The sequence below is a fragment of the Dermacentor albipictus genome, chromosome 5 (genome assembly GCF_038994185.2).
Source record: "Dermacentor albipictus isolate Rhodes 1998 colony chromosome 5, USDA_Dalb.pri_finalv2, whole genome shotgun sequence".
In the NCBI taxonomy this organism is placed as follows: Eukaryota; Metazoa; Arthropoda; class Arachnida; order Ixodida; family Ixodidae; genus Dermacentor; species Dermacentor albipictus.
The window spans coordinates 23,988,977-24,010,909 of record NC_091825.1 but is presented as its reverse complement, the minus strand read 5'-3'; the positions used below and the strand labels follow the sequence as shown (position 1 = coordinate 24,010,909).

The window sequence follows — 21,933 nt, the reverse complement described above, 5'->3', positions numbered from 1 at the left end:
ACAAGCTTCTTGCATGACAATGTTTATTTAAAATATTTGTCCTCAACGTCTTCATTTCATGGCCTTTATATTTTTCGTAATAGCGGCGCGTACTACTTTGTTGGTTTCGAACTGATACAGTTTAAAGTTCGTAACGTATTTCGTTTACTTATTAAATAAACAAAACACATGGAAGCGTTGATATCACTTACGTCGGGCACAATTTTCGGAACGTGCGAGTATAGTCTGTCATGAAAAAGAATACATATTTGGCGTGTCTTGATAGTGCGTAGCGTTCCAAAATTCGTTTCCAGCAGCTTAGGCATTTGCAATGCAGTTATTATTCATGTACTTGATCCCTCGACAAATTCTATAAGGAGATGGTCGAGCTGTAACGTGAGCCCTCCCGCCCCCCCCCCCCCCCCGAAAGAAATTCATGGCTAGGACACTTATCCTCACCCCTCTTGCACCCTCCACCACTAATCCCGCGAGTTCATTTCGCGAAAACACGCTCACGCAGGAAATGTTCCGTGAGTCTAACCATTCAAAGAGCTAGATGTTTTGGAAAGGCATGGATGAGATTGAATTCCGAGCCGGCTGTGGCTCCTCACTACACGAACACTCATGTGAGCGCTAAATTGCTGGCCCGCTTCGGTAAGAAATGGCGGAAACCATTTGTATACGCCAGTGGCAGAGTCCTGTATACGCTTTTGTTGACAGCCTACGACATTTCTTTCAGCGATGTCAGTTGGCGCCAGATTTTCAAAGAAATAAGTAATTATAAGCATTTTCATCTGTGCCACGTCTGAGTGTTTCAAACTATTGGTTGCAGCTTGACGGCTTTTCGAGCTCGATGGGACGAGTACAACAAGCACTCTACTTAATCCACATGTTCACTGTACTCCAAGCCGTCTCATAGCAAAACGCAAACCCTCTCGGACTCCGCAAATTAGGTGGCCATAACTGCTGCTCTCTTGCTGAATAGGTGAAAAACAGGACAGCATTATATAAGGAATGGGTTTATATGCGGCGCCATCTCTACAAGTGTGCCGGTGGCCAGCTGGGTTTTCTATAAATACGCGCACTGAAACAACAAACACAACCTAATCGTCCTCAATGGAACAACAAATCGCCGTTTCGCCCGGAACGCGAAGCACTGAAAGCGTGTGGGAATGCACGCGCATTCGAATACCTTCAGAGTGGCCGCGCGGTGTGATCACGTGATGATAACGCGCTCGCTTTCCCGCCGCCTTTCGAGCCTTTTTGCGGCGTTGCGGCAGGGCCCCCCCCCGTTCCCTCCTTTGCCCTCTCACCGAACTATGGAGACTCGCTCTCGACGGCCCCGAATAAGCGCGGTTCCCCCCGATGTCATCCGGCTGATGAGCTCGTGACTGGCCGCAACTCTATTCAGCCACGCCGTCCGCCTGCAGCGTCCGGCGGACGGTTCATGGCACCGAGTGCGGATTAACGCTAGCTGAGCTGAATCCTCGTCAGCGTCTCGTGTGTTTCTCAAATTTCGCGGCTTTCGCCTCAGCCGTGCGAAATGCTCTGCGGCCGTGGTTTTAGTTGTTATGCGAAGCATACTAGCCGCACAACCACGCTCTTCCTTGCTGCGCCGCGCGCGGCCGCGTAGCTACCATATGACGTCATAACAGCTGCAAAAGCGGAGGCTCAACTCGTGCGGCCGTGTAGCTACATAGCCGGGTCTCAGCTCGTGCGCTCGCCTGCATGAGTTGTTTCTTCGTCTAGCCGAACCAAATATAGCCAAGCAACAGCAGTTCACCATGCTAAACAGTGGTTCAACATCTAAAATAAAGGCTAGTATGCTTCGCATCCTGGGCTTAACCTTAGCTAAGCCACAGCCATTTTTTTGTCTGTTGTTGCCATTGTTGGTGTACAAAAGTAAGGTGAATAAACGCGTGAAGTTAAGGACTCGGCTTGAGAGAAACAGAGACGGTTAATTGGATGCAATAGCTAAGAACTAAATGTGCCGTGAAGATATGCAAAAACGACAATAAAGAAATCAGGACGCAAAATATGTGGGAGAACGCACACGGCAGTCGGTGCCTCTCTATTCAATGCCCGAGCTGGCTGCCCGAGCTCAAAGAAATACCGACGAAATTATGCTCGCAGGGCGAGGCATATGTGTGTGCTGCAAGAAAATAAAATAAATAAAATAACAAATAAATAAAGAAGCGCGGTAATGACTGGGCACATCTTAATGGAAGGCCAAGGTATTCACCGAGCGAGACCCCTGGGGAATGTCCGACTTCTTCGACGCAGCAACGGACGCCTAAAGGCCAAACCACTGGCGCGCGTCGGCAAGCTTGGGCACGCGCCGACTGGCGAACGCTTCGCGTTGGTCGGAACAAGAGGGCCCGCAACCACTGGACACAGGCTCTGACGCCGCGCCGAAGCTCGCTCCTCGGCGGTGGCGCGCTGTTGCTGGGCTATGTTGGCTTCACGCGTCAAAGCCTGGCCTGAAACAGCCTGCTGTAAATTAAGCTCGAAACAATAATTTAGTGATCTGTATACTATTTTCGATATAAAAACATGTTTGAGTATTGAATGTATGCCTGCCGCAACAGTTTCTTTTTATCTTTGCAGTAACAATCACGTGGTAACAATAGTGCACAAAATATTGACATCAACGCTCGCGCGTTCGTCTGTCTACAAGATCGCTTTGCAAGCACCTCCACGACGATGCCATATCATATCAAGAGCTGTTGTACCAGTTTGTGGTATATGCACAGCCAACTATGTTGGAATGACATGTGCAAAGTATAACTGAAAAAAAAAATTGTGTTACAAATATTGTCACGTAGTAGTGACGGTGAAAAACGATGCCAACTCAAATCGCAACGATAGCGCGGAGCAATGTCACCGATAATCGAAAATGTCATTTCAGGGTCAAGCGCTTCGGTTTTCACACTTCGGTCATCGAAGGTTCCAGCGTATTCGCTGGTGCCCGCACGCCTTCCAGAAACTACGCACTTCGTGTCGCGTGTGCAATAAGATTACACAAGGTTCGTCGACAGCAGACAGAACCATCGATAACATTCGCGAAACTTCCGATACGTGCAGGCGCATCCTGCGCCGACCGATAACGCTTAACATCTCTTAGCTGGTGAAATACAGTCAGCGGATACAGATAAAGTATCCGTGTCCATATAATTATTCTTGTTGGTGCGTCAAATAAACGTGAAAAAGTGGGTTCTGAGAAAATCAGCAAAAAAGAATTGGAACACTCACAAAAGTAGAACACCTAGAATAGCTAAAATTTACGCAATTCGTAGCTTGCCTCCTTCCTTTTCTTGATTCTGTCAAATCTTGCCCATGGAGCAGCTCATTTATTATTATCGGTTGTTTTGATGCATGCACACCGCATCAGGAGGCCTTCATACTGAGTGTACTGCTAGAAAAAAAATTCACAATGTAAAGGCCATGTTCTATTGTAACAGGTTTCAATATGTCAAGTTTGTCTTTCTGGGCATTAATGAAATAACATACGGTCAGATAATAGAAGCGTGAGAATCCAAAGGTTTAAATAGGCGTCTTTCGTTGCCCTTTGCCAAGTCGTACTATTGAAGCGCTTATTCAAATATATGAGACAGCTCATTTGCACAATCTATATATTGTCACGGGTATAAAACTATTTAAACGGTGTTGTTACAAAGCGTATATAGACAGCTGCCGAAAATCCAGAACGGTTCTTGCCACTTCGTAATATTCACCGTCGACGATCTTGTTCTCTTTTCCAACCGTAACACGACCCCCGGCAGAAAAAGCACCGCCCCGGTGCTTCAGACGGGGCCGTCGGTAAGGGCATAGTAAGGCTTAAAGGGACACTAAAGTTAAAAATAATTTCTTCTGCAGCAGTAAATTACCGTTCTGCAACACCAAAAGCACAACTCTGACAACGATGAGACGTTTGGTAAGCCAGAAAAAGCGCAAGAACGAAAAACGGGTGGCGCCGCCTGATTAAGTTAAAGCACCTGGGGGCTGTGACGTCTTGGATTTGATGGCATTTTCTAGGGTCTACTAATTATATATAGCGGTGCAGATTGACTACATTGTGTTCTAAAGGGACCAAGTATTAAACATGGCAAGTTTAGGGAACCTTTACTCAGCCAACGCGGCCCAAATGCGAAAACATACTTTGGAATCCCTGACGTCATGGTGACGTACCGGCACTGGGGTTTCGGCGCGAATTTCAAATACTGATATTTTCATTTTCTCAGCTTCATCCTCATCTTCAGGACCTTCATTTTCTCATCTAATAGTCAAATTGTTTTTTTAGTGACTGCCTGCAGGGTTCTCAAACAATGCTTCATTAGTCTAAACTGATTTATTGTTTCGCTTTAGTATCCTTTTAAGCAGAGAGACGTGTACGACGTCAGGCAATGTGGAACCGGGTGCCATGCCGGTGGTCTCGGGGATTATCTCGTAAGTGGCATTGGTCACTTGACGAAGAACACGGTAAGGGCATTTGTAGCTCGGAAGAAGTTTCTTGGAGAGCACCCCTCGGCGGCAAGGGGACCAAAGTAGCACGAGAGAGCCTGGTGAAAAATATGTGTCACAATGGCGGCGATTGTAAGCGTGCCGTAGACATTACTGCGATGCCAACGGACTAGTACGGGCAAGCTGGCGGGCATGGTCATCTTGGGCGATGGTGTCGCTGGCATACTCGGTCCTCGAATCCTGTATCGAGGGGAGTGAAGTGTCCAAGGGTAATACGGGGTCACGGCCGAACAGCAAGTAAAAGGGTGAATACCCAGCGGTATCGTGCAGCATGAATTATAGGCGAACGTGACATAAGGGAGTGCCACATCGCAGTCCTTGTGGTCGGGTGAAACGTATTTCGATAGCATGTCAGTAATGGTCCGATTGAGTCGCTCAGTCAGGTCGTTGGTCAGGGGACGATAGGAGGTAGCCAGATTGTGCTTGGTAGAACATGACCGTAGGATATCGGCGATGACTTGGGAGAGGAAATTGCGGCCGCGGTCAGTAAGGAGCTGTCGCAGAGCGCCAGACACTAAAATGATATCCCGGAGTAGGAAACCTGCGACATCGGTTGCGCAGCTCGTGGTAAGTACCCGAGTGATGGTATTGCGCGTCGCGTAATCGGTAGCGACAGCGATCCACCTCTTGCTGGAGCTGTACTCGGGGAAAGGGCCAAGGAGATCCAAACCGACGCAAAAGAACGGCTCAGGTGGAATGTCGATCGGCTGTAAGTACCCGGCGGGAAGCGTTGCTGGCTTTTTGAGATGTTGACAGGGCTTGCAAGCAGGTACATAGCGCCGTACGGAGCGTGCGAAGCCGGGCCAGTAGAAGTGGCGGCGCACGCGGTCGTATGTGCGAGCAAACCCAAATTGTCTGGAAGTTGGGGTGTCAAGGAGCTCCTGAAGCACGGTTAAGCGGAGATGTTGAAGAATGACAAGGAGAAGGGGAGGACCATCAGGATGAAAACTGCGTCGGTACAGTATCCCGTCGTGGAGAACGAACCACCGTATTGATGGATCGGTAGGAGCAGATTCCATTCGGTCAATGAGGGTCCTCAAAGTAGCGTCATGGCGTTGCTCGTTGGCCATGTCCAGAAGCTGGGAAATGGAAAGAACACTTGCGGAAGCGTCCATGTCGGCATTGGTGGTCGTGTGTGCGGGGTAACGGGACAAGCAGTCGGCGACCAGACCTATACACTACCAAATAGGAATACTCTCGTAACCGCAAAGCCCATCGTCCAAGCCTCCCTGCGGGATCATTTAAGGACGAAAGCCAACAGATCTGTGCCCGTTACAATGGAAAAGGGCCTGCCGTATAGATAGGGGCGGAATTTTGCCACTGCCCCCACAACGGCCAAACATTCGCGCTCGGTAATAGAGTACTTCCGGTCTGCAGGTGACAAAAGACGGCTAGCGTACGCGATGACACGTTCATGGCCGTGTTGAACTTGTGCCAAGACGGCACCGATTCCGTGGCCACTGGCATCGGTGCGCACCTCTGCAGGGGCTGAAGTAGCGAAGTGTCCTATAGAATCGGTGGAGTGGTGAGCATGGTGGTAAGGCGTGAAAAGGCGGTGGCCTTAGAGGATGCCCATAAAAACGGCACACATTTCTTCAGGAGATCTGTGAGAGAGCGTGCTATGGTGGCAAAATTTTTAAGAAAGCGCCGGAAGTAAGAACAGAGGCCCACGAAACTTCAGACATCTTTTGCGGACCGTGGAACAGGGAACTCTTTCACCGCGCGAATTTTTTCGAGGTCTGGACGGATGCCAGTTGCATTCACGACATGTCCAAGAACAGTAATCTCACGATGGCCGAAGTTGCATTTCTCGGAGTTGGGCTGTTGACCGGCCTTGCCAAAAACGGCAAGTACAGCTGAAAGGCGCTCAATGTGTGTGCTGAATGAGGGCGAGAACGCAATAACATCACCTAGGTAGCAAAGACAAGTCGGCCGCTTGAATCCTTGGAGTTATGAGTCCATCAGCTATAGCCGGAGCGTTGCATAGCCCAAAAGGCATAACTTTGTAGTGGTAAAGACCACTGGGCGTTATAAAGGCGGTCTTTTCACAATCTAGATCATCGACAGCGATTTGCCAATATATGCACCGTAGGTTGATGGACGAAAAATACGGTGCCCCGTATAGGCAATCGAGGGCGTCATCGATACGAGGTAGTGGGTAGACGTCCTTCTTCGTGATGCGGTTGAGGTGACGGTTATCAACGCAGGATCTCCATGAGCCGTCCTTCTTTTTTACCAGCATGACAGGAGACGCCTAGGGACTCGACAATGGTTCTATAATGTCTTTCGCTAGCATCTTGTCTACTTCCGTTTTGATGACGTGCCGCTCCGAAGCTGAAACTCGGTAGGGTTGCCAATGGATGGGTGGATTATCGCCTGTATGTATACGATATTTGACACGTGACGTCTGACCCAGCGGTCGGTTGTTCAGATCGAATATATCCTTGTAGGAAAGCAATAGACTTCAGGGCTGTTCAGTCTTAGCAGGAGTGAGATACAGGGCGATCATTTTCCTAATGTCGTTGTTAATGCATTTGGCAGGCCAGAAAGGCTCACAGGAAGCGTCGACAGCAAAAGTCTCAACGCAACTAACTCCTAAAGCAGTAATTGTAGCCAGGCTGATATCTCTAGGCAGAATCTGCTGAGCGAGCCCGAAATTCTCTACAGGCAGGTACATGCGATTGTCTGTGACCCTCAGTATTGCATGCGGGACAGTAACGCTGTGCGTGAGAACGATGGAAGTTATGGGAGCGGAGATGTAATCACCATTGGGAACTGGCGTATAAGGCGTCATTTCCAGGTTGCAAAACCTGCGGTGGAACGTGAACAAAATCAGTCGGTCTTAGTCGAATTTCGTGTGGTGTTGGAGGAGCGTCCAGTAGAGGCAGGTCAAGACGCAAAGTATTTGAGGAACAATCGATGAGCGCTGGATGGGCAGAGATGAAGTCTAGGTCTAGGATGACATCATGGGGGCATTGGTCAAGCACGGTTCAAAGAACGACAGTATGGCGGCCGGAAATTCTCACACGTGCAGTACACATTGCGACCACAGTCACCGCGCTACCGTCGACGATTCGTACGAACCGAGTAACGGCAGGCGTAACAATTTTCTTGAAATGGCGGCGTAGGCGGCTGCTCATGATCGATATGTGTGCTCCGGTATCTATAAGGGCTGTGAGGGGGAGGAGGGGCATCCACTTGAACATCAAGAAGGTTATGTCGTAATTGCAAGCAGCGTCAATGGAGGGTTTCGCAGTGAATCGGACATTGCAGCACCATCTCGAAGTGCCGCATTGCCTAGTTTTCCTGCTGGGACGGTCCTGGGTAGGTCGGCGACGCCGAGTGGTGAAGCTGGGGCGGACGTGGCTGGCGACGTTCAGGCGACGGCGAATCGAGGTAGTGGCATCGGAAGCATCATATATATAGAAGTGACGGGGTGAGGAACTTCGGGGTGAACTTGAATTCCAGAAGGTGTTTCGAGGAGGGTACGGCCGACGGCTCCGGCAGTGATGGGAAATGTGACCGATTCGGCCGCAGCAGAAACAGATCGGCCTGTCGTGAGTTGTACGCCAGTCCGAGGGATTCCTGGTAACGTAGGGATAACGGACACTGTGAGGTGGACTGCGATAGGACCGAGTCATAGGAGCAGGGCGGGTGTCAGGGCGACTCAAGGAGCAGGCAGTGGGAATACCCATATTAGCGATTTCCTGACGAACCACGGACTGGATCAGCGATATCGTCTCGGCACTTTTGTTCCAAAACGTCTGTTGATATGACGCAGGAAACGCTGCTTCGTGTTCGCTGCGTACAATTCTGGTCGCATTTATTTGGAAACGGTGTAAACTGATCGTATAAATGGCGACTCTTCACCTGCTCGAAACGGCGGCAATAATTCATGAAAGTCGATAAGTTTCTGAAGACCAGAAAGTTGAATGCGTCATCCGCGATGCCTTTGATAATGTTTCCAACCTTGTCCACCTCTGGCATGGACGAGTCGATTTTATGACAGAAGGCTAGGAGGTGCTGAATGTAGGAGACATATGAGTCGGTAGCAGTTTGGGCACGCGTGGTGAGTTGTTGCTTGGCGGCTAGTTGTCGACCGGTCGGATTACCAAAAACGTCGGACAGCTTTTCTTTGAACAAGTCCCAGCTGGTCAGCTCTTCCTCGTGTGTGTAAAACTACGTTCGCGGTGTTCCGTCGAGGTAGAACACATTTGCCAGCATTATGGTCGGATCCCACTTGCTCACCTTGCTGACGCGCTCAGACATCGTCAGCCATTCTTCCACGTCAACACCATCGAGTCCGGTAAACTTACCGGGGTCTTGCGGCTGAGGTAGAGCAACGTACTGGGTATGCGTAGTCGGCATTGGCGCTGCAGATGCGGTGCTTTCCACTGGAAGCATGGTCCCAGGCTGGGTGAGACGTCCGCTGCGGAGCTCCGTGGCGAAGACGCGTACCCCACACGTCCACCAAAATGTAACGAGTATAAAACTATTTACAAGTTGTATTTACAAAGCGTATATACACAGCGGCCGAGAATCCCTAGCGGCTCTTGCCACGTCGTCCTCTTCACCGTCGACGACCTTGTTCTCTTTTCCCAAACAATATATATATATATATATATATATATATATATATATATATATATATATATATATATATATATATACACAGGTTATGTTTGCAATTTGTGCACTTCGTCTCCACAAACAAAAAATGCCAGTTTGTTGTTTTCAGCCTGCTATGATGTTTTGACTGAGACAGACATATAACTTGCTCTGTGAGGCACGCAATCATTCCTGTGGCATATTATTCTATTTCACAACACTGAATACAGTAGCCAACCATTACTAAAACTCAGAAGAAATTAATAGCACAATGCGTATGATCAGGCACATCGCGTTTTACTGCACTTTCTTAATTCAAGGGTGCTTTAAATACATAAAACTACTGCACTGAAATACTATACTTGTACATACTTAAAAATCACGATTTTATACTGCAATAATAATCAGTCGAATGTTGACTACAGTTTCCAGAAACAGCTAGAGAGCCTTCATATACTGGTTCACTTAAAGAGCAATATGTGAGACAAAATGTACGGAAAACATGACTGTGGCAGAAAAAAAAAATGCAGGATAGAGAAACAAATAGGGAAAAAGAAAAACGAGGATGAGTAAAAGGGAGTTAATCATACGTGATCATCTACAGATACACAATATACAGGAAATGCACTCTGAAGTATGTCAACACCGGCACAGTTCTTCTTACGTGTTTTGGAGTAGAGTCACATACAGCACAGTCTTGCAACAAGGCCAGGCAAATAATGTGGAAGGGTGCATTGTATACTGTTGCGGCACGAACAAATGCACATAATCAAGAAGCTTTGGGAAATGTTTAATGCCATGGACCACCTTATACAGGAACAAAATGTCTGATTAATTAGGTCTTGAATCTAGAGGTGCGAGTTGAGGTATACTTGAGAAGGCTCCACTGTGGTAGCCAGAATGACAAAAGTGGTGCTTGATGATAGATAGCAATTTATTCTGGACGCGTTCAATGAGGTGAGGATTATATTTGCACGTTGCGTCTCCTACAGAGGCATGCTCTAGTAGTGGAATGCACACAGCAGAATACAATTTCAGAGACACAACAGGTGAGTGGAAATCATCAAAATACGGTATGCAATTCGAAGAGCGTGAGGCGCATGTTGCATGTTTATCTGTGTGAAGAGAAGCTTAGTATTTTGTCCGAAGTACACCCCAATACCTTTTATTTCTTTGACCTTAGCTAGTGGAGCATCCCGTAGGGTGTATGAAAATTGCACATTTTGTGTTTTCCGCATTTAACTGAATACCATAGTATTGGAAGCATTTAAGAGTACCCTATTGTTTCAGCACAAGTTTGAGAGTGTACAAAATGCCTTTTTGGAGGTCGATATAGTGGTCCTTGTTTGTTAAACATAAAGACATATCACTGACAAAAATTTTTTCTCATTTCCAAAGTGAAAAGCTACTAAGATTTCGCGTTCGTTACTCTTGCCCTTCCCTAAAATGGTCACACGACCGAACAATGGCGCACGTTTTTTGCACTTATTGCATCCGCGGTAATGAACCACCAAATTGCTTCCCTGGTCCCCGCTTGCCTATCCTCATTTGGTGGTTTGTGCTTACCTATCGAGTAGGTAAAACATGAATAGTAAGAAATTGACATTCATGCACATGTCTTGGGAGGAGTTGAAGATGCGCATGTGTCGGAGGTTATGTGTGGCAATATAAATTTGAATAAAGTACAGTCGGAAGTCCAGCGTTCGTCTGTGTGTAACGCCTTTTCCTTGTGTGCGCGTCCTTTGTGTTTCGCTGGTACCCTCTTTTTTTCAAGTTCATCATGCACCAACTGGCCCAAGTGCTTGCGCTAATGAAAAATGTGATCGGCTTTCTGTGGTCAGTTGCAATGTTCCTCCCGCATGTAAAGCAACTAAGACGAAGCAGCTCCGACAACAAAATGCATGTGAACGTCCCGCGTTTTTAACGTGTGGTCTTAAGTCTGACCGCAGGTAGCGGACATACTGTAACTGCTGTTCAAAGCGTTCATATAGCATTGTCACAAGCATGCTATTACCCCAAATAACAGAAGTAAAGGAAAAGAATGAACACAGACAGACAGAAGGAAACGCAACAAACCGGATATTAACGCGGGTATTGCCACTGCTCTATACCTCGGTGTGGTGCATCCGTGTCGCCCGCTGGATGCATTTACGTCATTACGCACCAGGCGGACATACTTTCCTACCTTCGGTGCATCGACGTGACAGGTACAATGGAAGCCACATATTACAGACGTTACTGGCGAAACGAGCATAACTTGCGTTCGGTTGTACGCGGCGTGTACTCACGCGCTATACCGTGCTGCTATAGCGCACGAGTAAGCGGATCTGCACGTTGCTTACAGTTGGACGCACCGCCCCGCATTGCGTCCTTCTCGTCTGAGGCTTATGAGGGAGCTTTAGGGGGGCCAACTACGATTTCCCTATTCAGACACACGTAAAAGGAACCCGAGGCAACCGCTGCATTTATATGAATGAAATTCGATGCATTTGTGAGAGAAAGATAAAGTTCTATAGTGACAGTATAGGGAGCAGAATTTTGATATAGGGTCCCACACTTTTGATGAAAATTGCCGGAAATTAAGTCTACAAAAAAAATTTAACCACACAGCTTACGAAATCTGGGGCCCTATAACGTAAAACTAGGGTGCTATAACGTAAAACTATTCCAAACTTTTCTATTCCAATTCTGCTATCAGCCCTCCGCGATTGGTCAAAAACTTTTTTCGACCACCCCCCATTTCACCTGTCTGTCACGCGACGTTACAAAAACCGCAATACCTCCCCATCTGATATGATGTGTGCACACTGATTATGCATGATTTGACAGAAAAAAGAAAAACAGTTATTTCTGATTCGACCCCTTTTCGCCATTAGCCCTCGGCTATTGGTAAAAAGTTTTCGGGCTGCACCCACTTCACCTGCCTGTCACGCGACGTCACAAAACCGCACGAACTCACCGCGTCAAAGTGACGTGTACGCGATAAAGATGCATTAATATGCCGAACAAAAGTGATTTTTTTTCGGAATAGCCGCAGGCTGCCCCGTTCCGAAAGGAATAAAAGATAGCTGCCGCCGATCACTGAGACGCTGGCTACTCGCACCTGCCGGAGAGCATGGGTGTATTTGCGTATAATAAAACTTCTTGCGTGACCGTGTAACGTTTTTAAGCACTTTCGACACGTTTACTACCTCATTCTGCCAACTCTTCTTTGCTGAGGGTCAATTTTAGCGTCATTCTTAAGCTTCCGTTGCCTGCCGCCGCGATTTTCGCCCAGCCACCACATGCTAAGTAAGGGAAAGCCGACCAATCGCAGGCGCCGGCACCACCCTCTTCATCCGGTTATCGGTTTTCAGTGCACTGGCTCTGCCCTAGTGAATCCCTCTCCACTTCAGCGTTCTCCTCGCCTCTTGTCAGCCAATGATATACAACAAGCCGCTCAGTGTAGGCAATGTTATTCGTTTTTCAAGCAAACAAAAGGGACCTCCTATGAAGGAGGAGAGCGTTTGATTGGTCTATTCAGACAACCCTATGGGTGACCGCGCGGTGCTTGCGTCGGTGGTTACGCAAATTTGACGTCAGGAAATTGGAATAGAAACATATTGGAATAGTTTTACGTTATAGGGCCCCTATTCCAATATGTTTCTATTCCAATTTCCTGACGTCAAATTTGCGTAACCACCGACGCAAGCACCGGGCGGTCACCCATAGGATTGTCTGAACAGGCCAATCAAAAGCTCTCCTCGTTCATAGGAGGTCCCTTTTGTTTGCTTGAAAAACGAATAACATTGCCTACACTGAGCGGCTTGTTATATCTAATTGGCTGACAAGAGGCGATGAGAACGCTCAAGTGGATAGGGATTCACTAGGGCAGAGCCAGTGCACTGAAAACCGATAACCGGATGAAGAGGGTGGTGCCGGCGTCTGCGATTGGTCGGCTTTCCCTTACTTAGCTTGTGGTGGCTGGTCGAAAATCGCGGCGGCATGCAACGGAAGCTTAAGAATGACGCTAAAATTGACCCTCAGCAAAGAAGAGTTGGCAGAACGAGGTAACAAACGTGTCGAAAGTGCTTAAAAACGTTACACGGTCACGCAAGAAGTTTTATTATACGCAAATACACCCATGCTCTCCGGCAGGTGCGAGTAGCCAGCGTCTCAGCGATCGGCGGCAGCTATCTTTTATTCCTTTCGGAACGGGGCAGCCTGCGGCTATTCCGAAAAAAATTCAGTTTTGTTCGGCATATTAATGCGTCTTTATCGCGTACACGTCACTTTGACGCAGTGAGTTCGTGCGGTTTTGTGACGTCGCGTGACAGGCAGGTGAAGTGGGTGCAGCCCGAAAACTTTTTCCCAATAGCCGAGGGCTAATGGCGAAAAGGGGTCGAATCAGAAATAACTGTTTTTCTTTTTTCTGTCAAATCATGCATAATCAGTGTGCACACATCATATCAGATGGGGAGGTATTGCGGTTTTTGTAACGTCGCGTGACAAACAGGTGAAATGGGGGGTGGTCGAAAAAAGTTTTTGACCAATCGCGGAAGGCTGATAGCAGAATTGGAATAGAAAAGTTTGGAATAGTTTTACGTTATAGCGCCCCTGAACTCTATACGAAAAACGGATATTGCTGTTCTGTTATCTACTTCTTTTAGGGCATCTAAAACGGACAAATCTCCTGCAAACCTGCATAACTTACGTGTAAAAGTTACAATGCTTACGAAGGTTTTGCAAAAATTGGAATTATGAACTTGAGAGCAGTCTATAACGCCGCAGGGGCCGTTGCACCTATCTTAACAGGTGCAACTTCCAGAATTGTGATATTGTTAGGTTATTTACTACTGAGTCACGAAATTCAAATTGTAGAACGTGGTTTCTTTTGTTATAATTTTCCATCTTCAAAGAAAAAAATTACAAAAAGCATTCGATGGCTTAAAAAGAAACGTCTACGTACAGTCACCAGACTTTAACAATTTTTGTTACTGTGACAAATCTAATGGAATTTGGTGCAGTTAATGCTAAGAAAAACGATCTGTCGTTTCCTACATTTCTATTAAACGCGCCAAGGAGGCAAAGCTTCATCGTCTGTGATAAAGCCCGCTACGATTCAAACTGAGTACCACTACCGACTAGCTCGGCCTACAGTTACACCACTGTAGTGACGCCGAAGAGCAATGGTAGTTAGTTTACTTTGCAGAACTGCTTTCTCGAGACTAAATTAACACTTATTCGGCGGATAATGGTTGGCTATTACAGGTGAAGGACAGCTTCTCTTTAAGAATTACGAGCATGAACAGCAACAGTACGACGTAGAGGGCCTATAAGCGTTTTGGCACGTATGATAGTTTTTTATTCGAGAAAAGTTAGAACACACTACAGGTGAAGACCTCCATAACGGAATTTGTTCCATTATTACTTGTTCATCGATGGACTGTAGCGACTATAGTCGCTAGCGCACCTGTTTCAAACCATACGACGTCAGGAGGTGCCAGCGCCAGAACTTCAAGCCCCCCTTCCAGTTCTGCGTATTTTCCGGCATACTAAGAGTCTGCTCAAGGTATGCCGAATATTTGTGTGCCATTGTAAAGTGTAATGCAGTAAACAATGCCTTTTTAGTGGCACTTTTTAAAGCGATTTTCCTGTTGCGGGAGATATCCTGCGCGTCAGAAGACATCGGTGCGCATGCGCGAGCAAAGGGAGGCTTGAAGACTTCATCCAAGCGTGCGCTTGACGCGAAGGGCGCGACAGCAGGGCCACCCAGTTTCGCATGTCACAGAAATACACTCAAAAGTGCCGGGGTGTGCGCCTTCGAAGAAAATGATCAAAAGCTTCGTTTCATGTCATTCATAAAATGCATCTTGTGAATAAAAGTATCTCTCAAATTCCATGGAAACATTTCCGATGTTTAGATTTTTTAATACATTATTACGTTAAATGCAACGGAAACAGTGGACAGAGAAGGCGCCAGACAAGCGTCACCTTCTTGTTCGTTTTTTATCTGCTTGTATGTTTTTTTCACGTTGCCTGCGCCGCGTTAAAAGAAGAAAAAGAGAAAAAATCTTTTATTTGTGGCGATGCTCTGTCCATGTCGTCATTCTATGCACAACCGATGATTACTAAGGTGTCGGTGACGAGGCGCGTCGCGTGACCCTGCAAGGATAGTGTACCGCGAATAAGCAGCAGATGAAAGGAAGGAATGCGGAATTTTCAGGGACGATAATAGGCGCCTGCCTAACCACTTCCAGATTTCTGCGCAGATGCCCGTGCACCAACTTATATGAGGTACGCCTACTATTAATGATAGCATTTTGTGTGACTGCACTCCTTATGCGTCGGTGTTGCGTGTTGACACTGTTAAAGGGAAGCTGAAGAGTCTGTCGAATTCAATAAGACGCTCATATACGGATGCGGGAACCTTATAAACCATGTCGGTAAAATTTGGGTTTTTTTTTTCAATTAGGAGCGACGTAATCGTCGGTTGAAATTGCGCTGTAGCTCCGCCCCCCTTTGAGTGAGCGAGCGGAGCGGAGACCGGAAACCGCGGTGTTGTGACGTCAACTCTGCTTCGTTCCTTCGCAGCGTCCGCGACCGTGCCTGACCGCGCTTGTTTCTGCGTGCGTGCCATCGTGTATCTGCTTCGATCGACCCTGCATTCCTTTGTTGGTGCGTCTGCGTGTATGTAGAGTGGTAGTCAACGTGCGTGGTAGTCAACGTGAGTGGTAATCAACGTGAGTGGTAGTCAACGTGAGTGGTAGTCAACAGATGAAGGTCGCTACACGTACCGCATGAACCGGGAAGCTTTTCGCGCGTTTAAACCGTCTTTGTAGATTGCCGACAGCTTTGGACAGCGCACAAATGCCGACGATCGCATCCTGTCAGGATTGGGGGCTCAATCCCGTCGTCCGTGGTCCTTTGCCAAGATTGGAGTACGGCATGAATTCGAAGGTAGCTGGCCCATGCCGTCGTCCAACTTATTTACGCTGAGATCGTTGATGAAGTGAAGAACTGCTTCTCATCGAGAACGAGGAAAAAGGGGTTTATTTACAGAAATTAACTCAGTCTAACATGACTGTTTGAGAAAAAGAGTAACAGTCCAACATGACTGCATGAGAGAAGTGACTCAGTCTAACATGACTGCTCAAGAGAAGTGTGTCCAACATTCGCACAACCACAGTTTTTATACACTCGATCCGCCGGTCCTACGACGTGGCGGCTGTTCGTTTACACATCACCAACTCGCAGCTGCTCTGAAGACCAGTTTACAGACACAAAGGCACACACATTCCGAAGCCCAAGCGACGGCGTTGAAGGTGGTGCCGTTCCGGAAAATCGACGCCGCTCGAGGGTCGCTCGTTGTTTTGCAACATGCAGAACCGTGAGAGCGCAAAAATAAGACGTTCCCGCGGTAGCTTCTTCAGGCGTGTCAGATCAGCTCCGCGTTGAGGAACTCTGGAATCATTGTCCCCACACCAAACTCGTCCCGTCACAATGTCGAAGGGGCTGTAGGAAGGCGGCGGATTCCAGCGCAAAGGTCGCTTCTTTGAACGCCTCGCAGCTGCAGCGGCGGAGAGCGGGAGGTGCGCGTCTTGCACCCCTTGTCGTAATCGGGTGGCAAGGTGGCAATTTTGTTGCGCAACTCGCCGTTCTTTACAGCGCCTCCATGGCCCGAAAAGTCTCGACTGTCTAGCGCTGACAACCGCTAGGCAGGAAGATAACGGCTGCTGGTCAGGGGGGGATTGATGTCTTGGCTCGCAGCGACCACTTGTGCATTGATGTCACCGCCCCAAAACATCCAACAAGGACAGGCAACTGCAAAATGAACCCCACAACACGGCTCTGCGCCGAGATGACGTGCATTGGCTCTCACTTTAGACTCGCTAGGCTTCAAAAAAAAAACAACAACAACATAAGTGCAGAAACAAAAAAAAAATGCTGCATTTCACTATGCCAATTTCTGAAGCAAATTCCTGCTGACAAATTCAGCAATCATGGAGGGAATCCTGCTAAATGAGAGGGGATCTTCTTCGCTTAATAAAATTAACACTAGTAATCCTAAAATTTAGGCGGGACCCTCAAACGCAGAATTCAAATTAGCCTGCTCAAACCATCCGCATTGCTATGCAACTTTCCCTTCTTATATCTAACGGAGAAGTTGTACTCTTGGAGAGTGAGGCTCCATCGGAGCAAGCGGCCGTTTTTGTGTGACATTTGATTGAGCCACGTCAGAGGACAGTGGTCGGTCTCGAAGATGAACTTCGCTCCGTACAAATAACACGACAACTTCTGGGCGGCCCAAACCAAACAAGCGCATTCCTTCTCTGAAGCGCTGTAGGCTTCCTCTCTTACATTTAGTTTACGGCTGGCGTAGAGGATAGGATGCTCCTCGTTATCGTCGCCGACTTGACTAAGTACCACGCCCATACCTCTGTCGCTTGCGTCGCATTGAACTATGAATTCCTTAGTGTAGTCTGGCGCGCGAAGCACAGGGCGAGAAACCAATAGCGTTTTCAAACTTTGGAAAGCGTTCTCTTTGTCCTTATCCCAGTGTACGTTACTCGGAGCTCCCTTTCGGAGGGCGTCTGTTAATGGACTTGCCAATTGCGAGTAATTCGGAATGTACCGTTGATAGTACCCCACAAGTCCCAAAAATGAACGAACGTCCGTTTTCGTGCGCGGCTGAGAAAAATCTCCAATCGTAGCTATTTTCAGCTCAGCCGGCCGTCTCATGCCCTGACCAACAACATGGCCCAGATAAGTAACCTGCGAACATCCAAACCTACACTTTTCCGCTTTCATCGTTAAGCCGGCTTCCCTCAACCGTGAGAATACCTGTTTGAGGTGCGATACGTGTTGTTCCCAGCTGTCCGAAAAAATGGCTACATCATCAAGATAAGGTAAGGCGAACTCCTGCAAGTCTTTTAGGACAATATCCATTAACTTAGAGAAGCTAAACGGCGCGTTCTTCAGCCCGAAGCTGAGTGCGAGAGGGCGAAAAGTGCCTACAGGCGAGATGAATGCGGCATAGCGGCTGGCACTTTCTGAAAGGGGAACTTGCCAGTACCCCCGCACGAGATCTATAGTTGAAATGTATTTAGCAGCGCTAACTCTTTCAATTCGTTCCTCAATGTTGGGTATCGGGTACAGCTGATCCCTAGTGATCGCATTTAACTTCCTGTAGTCAACACACGGACGAGGGTCCTTGTTAGGGGTTTCTACGAGTATTAGCGGTGACGTGTAGTCACTCTCAGCGGGCTCAATAACTCCCAACTCTAGCATGCGCTGTATCTCTGCCTCCATAATCTCTCTCTGTCTTGGAGACACCCTGTAAGGTTTTGATCTTACTGGTTCGGTAGAGGTCAGCTCAATTTCATGCGTTATCAGTTCGGTTCTACCCGGCCGATCGCTGAATCTGTCGAGATATTCCCCTAACACCCCTTTTAGCTCATCTAGCTGCTCGGGACTTAGAGCATGAGAGCTTACCGAGTGTTCCACTACTTCTTCTAGGCCGATTTCAGAGTTGGAGTTTCCCCTGTACTCCTTAAACTTGGTACCAATGCCATCCGGCTCTTTGACAGTATAGTTAACGACTCCGCTCCGCTCTACATACGGCTTCATCAAATTACAGTGATATATCCTCACTTCCTTCCTGCGACCGGGCATTCTCAAAGCATAGTTAGTTTCTGAAAGTTTGTGCAACACTTTAACGGGCCCGTCCCAGTGAACTTCAAGCTTGTTCTTTCTTGAAGGTTTGAGGATCATTACCTGGTCTCCGGCGTTAAACGTACGAAGCCTCGCATTCCTGTCGTAATAGAATTTGGCGTTCTTTTGAGCTAGTGCCATGTTCTTTCCGACTAGTTCTTGGGTTGCGCTTAGCCGTTCCAGTAAATTTAGCACGTATTCAACCACGGTTGGACTCTCCCCTCTTTCCTCCCACATCTCTCTTAACATTCTCAGTGGAGACCGGAGTGTCCTCCCATACACTAGTTCTGCTGGTGAGAACCCTGTTGCCTCATGTGGAACCGTTCGCAAAGCAAACAAAGTTGCCGGCAGACAGTTCTCCCAGTCCTCCTTGTGCTCGTAACAGAGCGCACGCAAAACTCGCTTAAGCACCGAATGCCACCTCTCTACACTGTTTGACTGAGGGTGATAGACAGAACTGTGTATTAACTTTACCCCGCACTTTTGCAAGAATGTGGAAGTCAGTGCGCTCGTGAATACTGACCCTTGATCTGCCTGAATTTCGGCTGGAAACCCAACTCGTGCAAACACTGTCAAAAGCGCGTCTACTACTTCGGTGGAGCTGAGCTCTTTCAAAGGGATTGCTTCTGGAAACTTGGTGGCCGGACACAGCATGGTAAACAAGTACCTGTAGCCTGATTTTGTTTTTGGAAGAGGCCCTACCGTGTCTATTACAAGTCGTCTGAAAGGCTCTGTTATTAAGGGCACTACCTTCAGTGGGGCTTTCCAAGTCTCTCCTGGTTTACCAGAACGCTGGCAGGCGTCGCATGATCTTACAAAGTTTTCTACATCTTTGAAACAGCCAGGCCAGTAGTATTCCATAAGCAATCTTTCCTTTGATTTGTTTATGCCTAGGTGGCCGGACCACCCATTTCCATGACAAAGACTCAAAAGGTCCTCCCTATACTTAGTAGGTATGACTAACTGATCTAAAATCTTACCCTTTCGATCTCTGTAATGCCGATACAACAATCCTCCTCTCTCATGTATCGTTACGTTGCGCCTAGCAATGCCTTCTTTAGCTGTGTCACGTAATTTAGCTAAGCTCTCATCATTCTTTTGCTCAGCTGCCAGTGACTCTCTATCCACGCGTAAGAGTTGATCAAAGTTCTTTGAGGCCGGTGATAACAACGACCCTGTCTCGCTTGTGAGCGCGTCTGCTTGCTCTTCCTGCAGGCTAGAACTCTGACACTCTAGTGCTACGCTCTCATTGAGCTGGTCAACTGGCAGGCTCTCCTCAACTGTTCTTTTGTCCCTCGGGCCTAGCTCGGATTCGGGTATTGAAGCTATCCCCTTTTCTGCTTCAGCTGGAGGAGCTTGAGCATTTTCAGCCGAAAGCGCCGCGATCTTACGAGCTTGGCCTCGGGTCAATGCCTGTACTATGCCCTCTCCCAGTTTGAGCCCTCTGTCACGCAGTAACTGATTCGAGCGATTCGAAAAGATGTAGGGATACTGCAGTGACAAAAATTTGGAAACTGCAGCCTCAGTCTCTAGCTCCCCGAATGGTCCACTGATTTTGACTTTGGCCATGGGCAGACACACGCTGTGTTCTTCTACAACCTGTTTTATCCATGCTACTTCTCCGGTGAAGTCATCTACCATCACGTAGGACGGATGGACAATGTCCAGCGTGGCGGCACTGTCTCTTAGCACTCGGCATGGTTTTCCATTAACTTGCAGGTCGTGGAGATATGGACTTAAAAGTTCCATATTCTCATCTTTTTCCTCCACGTAGGAAAAAACTACGCTAGACTTCTCGCAGTTTACAGCTATATGTCCCAATTTGTGGCATTTGTAACAGCGAATTGGTCTAACAGATTCGAATTTTCTTTTCTGTTCTTTTTGTGCGGTTTCTCCGTTAAGTTTCTCCTCGCTCTTTTCTGCGGGCTTTTCCGCCATGTCTACAGGCTCGGATCGTCTAGTTTGCGCACCCTTTTTGAACGGAAATGGTTTCCGCGGTCCATTTCGACCGTCCCAGTTTCCCTCCTCGGCGTTCAATTTTCTACGGGTTGCGTACTCTTCGGCTAATTCAGCCGCCCTTTCCACAGTGTTTACATTACCTCTGTCTTGCACCCACAGTTTCACAGCTTGGGGGATGGTTTTGTAAAACTGCTCTAGACACATGCATTCAATGATCATGTCTCTGCTGTCGTACGCTTCCGCGCTTTTAAGCCACTCGACTAGGTTGGCCTTTAAGCTATACGCAAACTCCGGATAGCCCTCGCTATCTTTCTTGCCTGTGCTCCTAAACCTTTGCCGAAAAGCTTCGGCTGAAAGGCGGTATTTCTTCAGGAGACTAGCCTTAACTTTCGCATAATCATATGCATCCTGCACACTTAGTCTGGCGATTACTTCCGCCGCCTCACACGGCAACATAGACAGCAACCGCTGTGGCCATGTACTCGGGCCGAAGTTCATCTTCTCGCAAGTCCTTTCAAAATTGCTTAGGAACAAGCCTATGTCGGTCCCGACCTCAAATGGCTTTAATAGCCTGTCCATGCGGTATGATTCTGCCTCACTTGATCGACCCAGAGCGCCTTCACTTCCTTGAGGCAACTCCAAACGTTTGCTTTCAAGTTCAAGTTGCATTTTCCTTAACTGAAACTCGCGGTTTTCTCTGTCCCGTTCTTCTCTTTCTTTTTCCCGTTTCTCTCTCTTTTTGAGAAGTTCCAATCCCATTTCAATATCTTGCTCACTGGCCTGATTGGAAATTAGCTCCAATAATTCTGATTTGAGCATTTCCTTGCGTACATCTAGGCCCAGTTCCTCACCAACAATCAACAACTCGTCTCTCAGCAGTGTCCTTAACTCCATGACTGCTGCTTTACTGCCTTGATTCTGCTCTCTAAATCTAGCTAGGAAAACACAACCTAGCTAACACACAACAATCTAGCTTCCCTACTGTTCTAAACAGAACAACCACAAAATGAAGCCTAGAGAGTCAAAGCAAAAACCAAGCACTCACCGCAGATACAGCACCATGTCGCAAAGTCCATCTCACCGCTGTCAGCCAGTTGTCAGGATTGGGGGCTCAATCCCGTCGTCCGTGGTCCTTTGCCAAGATTGGAGTACGGCATGAATTCGAAGGTAGCT

General features: G+C 47.7%; 1 protein-coding gene across 11 annotated transcripts in view; it reads right to left on the bottom strand.

The window, feature by feature from the left end:
• The window catches only part of LOC135898303 (solute carrier family 41 member 1-like), a 458,169-nt gene that overhangs the window by 68,983 nt on the left and 367,253 nt on the right, over positions 1 to 21,933 (bottom strand). The window contains exon 3 of one of the 11 annotated variants that reach the window (XM_065427181.2): positions 2,222 to 2,472. The exons of 8 other annotated variants lie outside the window; for them this stretch is intronic. The gene's annotated coding sequence lies outside the window, so the exon portion shown is untranslated. The remainder of the gene's footprint in view (positions 1 to 2,221; positions 2,473 to 21,933) is intronic. 2 more of the 11 variants (XM_065427183.2, XM_065427182.2) reach the window with 2 other exon arrangements.